Genomic DNA, 6,502 nt, shown 5'->3' on the forward strand with positions numbered 1-6,502 from the left:
CTCAGTTCTGAGAGATAAGTGTGTGTGAAACCCGTCCTTCACATAGCTTGTTGGGAACACAAAGATTCTTTTCAGTTGCAAACTCCACTCCATACATATATATGGGGAGGTACTTTCTCCAACTCGGTTTTACAGTGAAAACTGCAAGAACTTCAAACCGGCACTAGGAAACAGACTGAGAAACCAAAGTAAAAGTTTCTCCTGCAACCCGTTCCCTTTGTGCTAGATGAACGAAAGTCACTCCACATGCTCAGTTCTGAGAGATAAGTGTGTGTGAAAGCCGTCCTTCACCTAGCTTGTTGGGAACACAAAGTTTCTTTCCAGTTTCAAACTCCACTCTATACATATATATGGGGAGGTACTAGCTCCAACTCGGTTTTACAGTGAAAACTGCAGGAACTTCAAACCGGCACTAGGAAACAGACTGAGAAACCACAGTAATAGTTTTTCCTGCAACCCGTTCCCTTTGTGCTAGATGAACGAACGTCTCTCCACATGCTCAGTTCTGAGAGATAAGTGTGTGTGAAAGCCGAACTTCACCTAGCTTGTTGGGAACACAAATTACTTTTCAGTTGCAAACTTCAATCCATACATATATATGGGGAGGTACTGGCTCCAACTCGGTTTTACAGTGAAAAATGCAGGAACTTCAAACCGGCACTAGGAAACAGACTGAGAAACCACAGTAAAAGTTTCTCCTGCAACCCGTTCCCTTTGTGCTAGTTGAACGAACGTCTCCCCACATGCTCATATCTGAGAGATAAGTGTGTGTGAAAGCCGTCTTTCACCTAGCTTGTTGAGAACACAAAGTTTCTTTTCAGTTGCAAACTACACTCCATACATATATATGGGGAGGTACTAGCTCCAACTCGGTTTTACAGTGAAAACTGCAGGAACTTCAAACCGGCACTAGGAAACAGACTGAGAAACCAGAGTAAAAGTTTCTCCTGCAACCCTTTCCCTTTGTGCTAGATGAGCGAACGTCTCTCCACATGCTCAGTTCTGAGGGATAATTGTGTGTGATATCAATCCTTCACCTAGCTTGTTGGGAACACAAAGATTCTTTTCAGTTGCAAACTCCACTCCATACATATATATGGGGAGGTACTAGCTCCAACTCGGTTTTACAGTGAAAACTGCAGGAACTTCAAACCGGCACTAGGAAACAGACTGAGATACCACAGTAAATGTTTCTCCTGCCACCCGTTCCCTTTGTGCTAGAAGAACGAACGTCTCTCCACATGCTCAGTTCTGAGAGATAAGTGTGTGTGAAAGCCGTACTTCACCTAGCTTGTTGGGAACACAAAGTTTCTTTTCAGTTGCAAACTCCACTCCATACATATATATGGGGAGGTACTAGCTCCAACTCGGTTTTACAGTGAAAACTGTAGGAACTTCAAACCGGCACTAGGAAACAGACTGAGAAACCAGAGTAAAAGTTTCTCCTGCAACCCGTTCCATTTGTGCTAGATGAACGAACGTCTCTCCACATGCTCAGTTCTGAGAGATAAGTGTGTGTGAAAGCCGTCCTTCACCTAGCTTGTTGGGAACACAAAGTGTCTTTTCAGTTGCAAACTCCACTCCCTACATATATATTGGGAGGTACTAGATCCAACTCGGTTTTACAGTGAAAACTGCAGGAATTTCAAACCAGCAGTAGGAAACAGACTGAGAAACCAGAGTAAAAGTTTCTCCTGCAACTCGTTTCCTATGTGCTAGATGAACGAACGTCTCTCCAAATGCTCATTTCTGAGAGATATGTGTGTGTGAAAGCCGTCCTTCACCTAGCATGTTGGGAACACAAAGTTTCTTTTCAGTTGCAAACACCACTCCATACATATATATGGGGAGGAACTAGCTCCAACTCTGTTTTACAGTGAAAACTGCAGGAACTTCAAACCGGCACTAGTAAGCAGACTGAGAAACCAGAGTAAAAGTTTCTCCTGCAACCCGTTCCCTTTTTGCTAGATGAACGAAAGTCTCTCCACATGCTCAGTTCTGAGAGATAAGTGTGTGTGAAAGCCGAACTTCACCTAGCTTGTTGGGAACACAAAGTTTCTTTTCAGTTGCAAACTCCACTCCATACATATATATGGGGAGGTACTAGCTCCAACTCGGTTTTACAGTGAAAACTGCAGGAAATTTAAACCGGCACTAGGAAACAGACTGAGAAACCACAGTATTGTTTCTCCTGCAACCCGTTCCAATTGTGCTAGATCAACGAACGTCTCTCCACATGCTAAGTTCTGAGAGATAAGTGTATGTGAAAGCCGTCCTTCACCTAGCTTGTTGTGAACACAAAGTTTCTTTTCAGTTGCAAACTGCATTCCATAATTATATATGGGGAGGTACTAGCTCCAACTCGGTTTTACATTGAAAACTGCAGGAACTTCAAACCGGCACTAGGAAACAGGCTGAGAAACCAGAGTAAATGTTTCTCCAGCAACCCGTTCCCTTTGTGCTAGATGAACGAACGTCTCTCCACATGCTCAGTTCTGAGAGATAAGTGTGTGTGAAAGCCGTACTTCAACTAGCTTCTTGGGAACACAAAGTTTCTTTTCAGTTGCAAACTGCACTCCATAAATATATATGGGGAGGTACTAGCTCCAACTCGGTTTTACAGTGAAAACTGCAGGAACTTCAAAGCGGCACTAGGAAACAGACTGAGAAACCACAGTATAGTTTCTCCTGCAACCCGTTCCCTTTGTGCTAGATGAACGAACGTCTCTCCACATGCTAAGTTCTGAGAGATAAGTTTATGTGAAAGCCGTCCTTCACCTAGCTTGTTGGGAACACAAAGTTTCTTTTCAGTTGCAAACTCCACTCCATACATATATATGGGGAGGTACTAGCTCCAACTCGGTTTTACAGTGAAAACTGCAGGAACTTCAAACCGGCACTAGGAAACAGACTGAGAAACCACAGTAAAAGTTTCTCCTGCAAACCGTTCCCTTTGTGCTAGATGAACGATCGTCTCTCCACATGCTCAGTTCTGAGAGATAATTGTGTGTGAAAGCCGTCCTTCACCTAGCTTGTTGGGAACACAAAGTTTCTTTTCAGTTGCAAACTCCACTCCATACATATATATGGGGAGGTAATAGCTCCAACTCGGTTTTACAGTGAAAACTGCAGGAACTTCAAACCGGCACTAGGAAACAGACTGAGAAACCACAGTAAAAGTTTCTCCTGCAACCCGTTCCCTTTGTGCTAGATGAACGAACGTCTCTCCACATGCTCAGTTCTGAGAGATAAGTGTGTGTGAAAGCCGTCCTTCACCTAGCTTGTTGGCAACACAAAGTTTCTTTTCAGTTGCAAACCCCTCTCCATACATATATATGGGGGGTACTAGCTCCAACTCGTTTTTACAGTGAAAACTGCAGGAACTTCAAACCGGCACTAGGAAACAGACTAAGAAACCACAGTAAAGTTTCTCCTGCAACCCGTTACCTTTGTGCTAGATGAAAGAACGTCTCTCCACATGCTCAGTTCTGAGAGATAAGTGTGTGTGAAAGCCGTCCTTCACCTAGCTTGTTGGGAACACAAAGTTTCTTTTCAGTTGCAAACTCCACTCCACACATATATATGGGGAGGTACTATCTCCAAATCGGGTTTACAGTGAAAACTGCAAGAACTTCTAACCGGCACTAGGAAACAGACTGAGAAACCAGAGTAAAAGTTTCTCCTGCAACCCGTTCCCTTTGTGCTAGATGAACGAACGTCCCTCCACATGCTCAGTTCTGAGAGATAAGTGTGTGTGAAAGCCGTCCTTCACCTAGCTTGTTGGGAACACAAAGTTTCTTTTCAGTTGCAAACTCCAATCCATACATATATATGGGGAGGTACTAGCTCCAACTCGGTTTTACAGTGAAAACTGCAGGAACTTCAAACCGGCACTAGGAAACAGACTGAGAAACCACAGTAAATTTTCTCCAGCAACCCGTTCCATTTGTGCTAGATGAACCAAAGTCTCTCCACATGCTCAGTTCTGAGAGATAAGTGTGTGTGAAAGCCGACCTTCACTTAGCTTGTTGGGAACACAAAGTTTCTTTTCAGTTGCAAACTCCAATCCATACATATATATGGGGAGGTACTAGCTCCAACCCGGTTTTACAGTGAAAAATGCAGGAACTTCAAACCGGCACTAGGAAACAGACTGAGAAACCACAGTAAAAGTTTCTCCTGCAACCCGTTCCCTTTGTGCTAGTTGAACGAACGTCTCCCCACATGCTCATGTCTGAGAGATAAGTGTGTGTGAAAGCCGTCTTTCACCTAGCTTGTTGAGAACACAAAGTTTCTTTTCAGTTGCAAACTCCACTCCATACATATATATGGGGAGGTACTAGCTCCAACTCAGTTTTACAGTGAAAACTGCAGGAACTTCAAACCGGCACTAGGAAACAGACTGAGAAACCAGGGTAAAAGATTCCCTGCAACCCGTTCCCTTTGTGCTAGATGAGCGAACGTCTCTCCACATGCTCAGTTCTGAGAGATAATTGTGTGTGAAAGCCACCCTTCACATATCTTGTTGGGAACACAAAGTTTCTTTTCAGTTGCAAACTCCACTCCATACATATATATGGGGAGGTACTAGCTCCAACTCAGTTTTACAGTGAAAACTGCAGGAACTTCAAACCGGCACTAGGAAACAGACTGAGAAACCACAGTAAAAGTTTCTCCTGCAACCCGTTCCCTTTGTGCTAGATGAACGAACGTCTCTCCACATGCTCATTTCTGAGAGATATTGTGTGTGAAAGCCGTCCTTCACCTAGCTTGTTGGGAACACAAAGTTCCTTTTCAGTTGCAAACTCCACTCCATACATATGTATGGGGAGGTACTAGATCCAACTCGGTTTTTCAGTGAAAACAGCAGGAACTTCAAAAAGGCACTAGGAAACAGAAGGAGAAACCAGAGTAAAAGTTTCTCCTGCAACTCTTTTCCTATGTGCTAGATGAACGAACGTCACTCCAAATGCTCATTTCTGAGAGATATGTGTGTGTGAAAACCGTCCTTCACCTAGCATGTTGGGAACACAAAGTTTCTTTTCAGTTGCAAACACCACTCCACACATATATATGGGGAGGAACAAGCTCCAACTCGGTTTTACAGTGAAAATTGCAGGAACTTCAAACCGGCACTAGTAAACAGACTGAGAAACCAGAGTAAAACTTTCTCCTGCAACCCGTTCCCTTTGTGCTAGATGAACGAACGTCTCTCCACATGCTCAGTTCTGAGAGATAAGTGTGTGTGAAAACCGACATTCACCTAGCTTGTTGGGAACACAAAGTTTCTTTTCAGTTGCAAACTCCTATCCATACATATATATGGGGAGGTACTAGCTCCAACTCGGTTTTACAGTGAAAAATGCAGGAACTTCAAATCGGCACTAGGAAACAGACTGAGAAACCAGAGTAAAAATTTCTCTTGCAACCCGTTCCCTTTGTGCTAGATGAACGAACGTCTCCCCACATGCTCATGTCTGAGAGATAAGTGTGTGTGAAAGCCGTCCTTCATCTAGCTTGTTGTGAACACAAAGTTTCTTTTCAGTTGCAAACTCCACTCCATACATATATATGGGGAGGTACTAGCTCCAACTTGGTTTTACAGTGAAAACTGCAGGAACTTGAAACCGGCACTAGGAAACAGGCTGAGAAACCAGAGTAAAAGTTTCTCCAGCAACCCGTTCCCTTTGTGCTAGATGAACGAACGTCTCTCCACATGCTCAGTTCTGAGAGATATGTGTGTGTGAAAGCCGTCCTTCACCTAGCTTGTTGGGAACACAAAGTTTCTTTTCAGTTGCAAACTGCACTCCATAAATATATATGGGTAGGTACTAGCTCCAACTCGGTTTTACAGTGAAAACTGCAGGAACTTCAAACCGGCAATAGGAAACAGACCGAGAAACCACAGTAAAAGTTTCTAATGCAACCCGTTCCCTTTGTGCTAGATGAAAGAACCTCTCACCACATGTTCAGTTCTGAGAGATAAGTGTGTGTGAAAGCCGTCCTTCACCTTGCTTGTTGGGAACACAAAGTTTCTTTTCAGTTGCAAACTCCACTCCATACATATATATGGGGAGGTACTAGCTCCAACTCGATTTTACAGTGAAAACTGCAGGAAATTCAAACCGGCACTAGGAAACAGACTGAGAAACCACAGTATAGTTTTCCTGCAACCCGTTCCATTTGTGCTAGATGAACGAACGTCTCTCCACATGCTTAGTTCTGAGAGATAAGTGTATGTGAAAGCCGTCCTTCACCTAGCTTGTTGGGAACACAAAGTTTCTTTTCAGTTGCAAACTTCACTCCATACATATATATGGGGTAGTACTAGCTCCAACTCGGTTTTACAGTGAAAACTGCAGTAACTTCAAACCGGCACTAGGAAACAGACTGAGAAACCAGAGTAAAAGTTTCTCCTGCAACCTGTTCCCTTTGTGCTAGATGAACGAACGTCTCTCCACATGCTCAGTTCTGAGAGATAATTGTGTGTGAAAGCCGTCCT

This window comes from Camelus dromedarius, unplaced genomic scaffold (genome assembly GCF_036321535.1).
Source record: "Camelus dromedarius isolate mCamDro1 unplaced genomic scaffold, mCamDro1.pat HAP1_SCAFFOLD_120, whole genome shotgun sequence".
NCBI lineage: Eukaryota > Metazoa > Chordata > Mammalia > Artiodactyla > Camelidae > Camelus > Camelus dromedarius.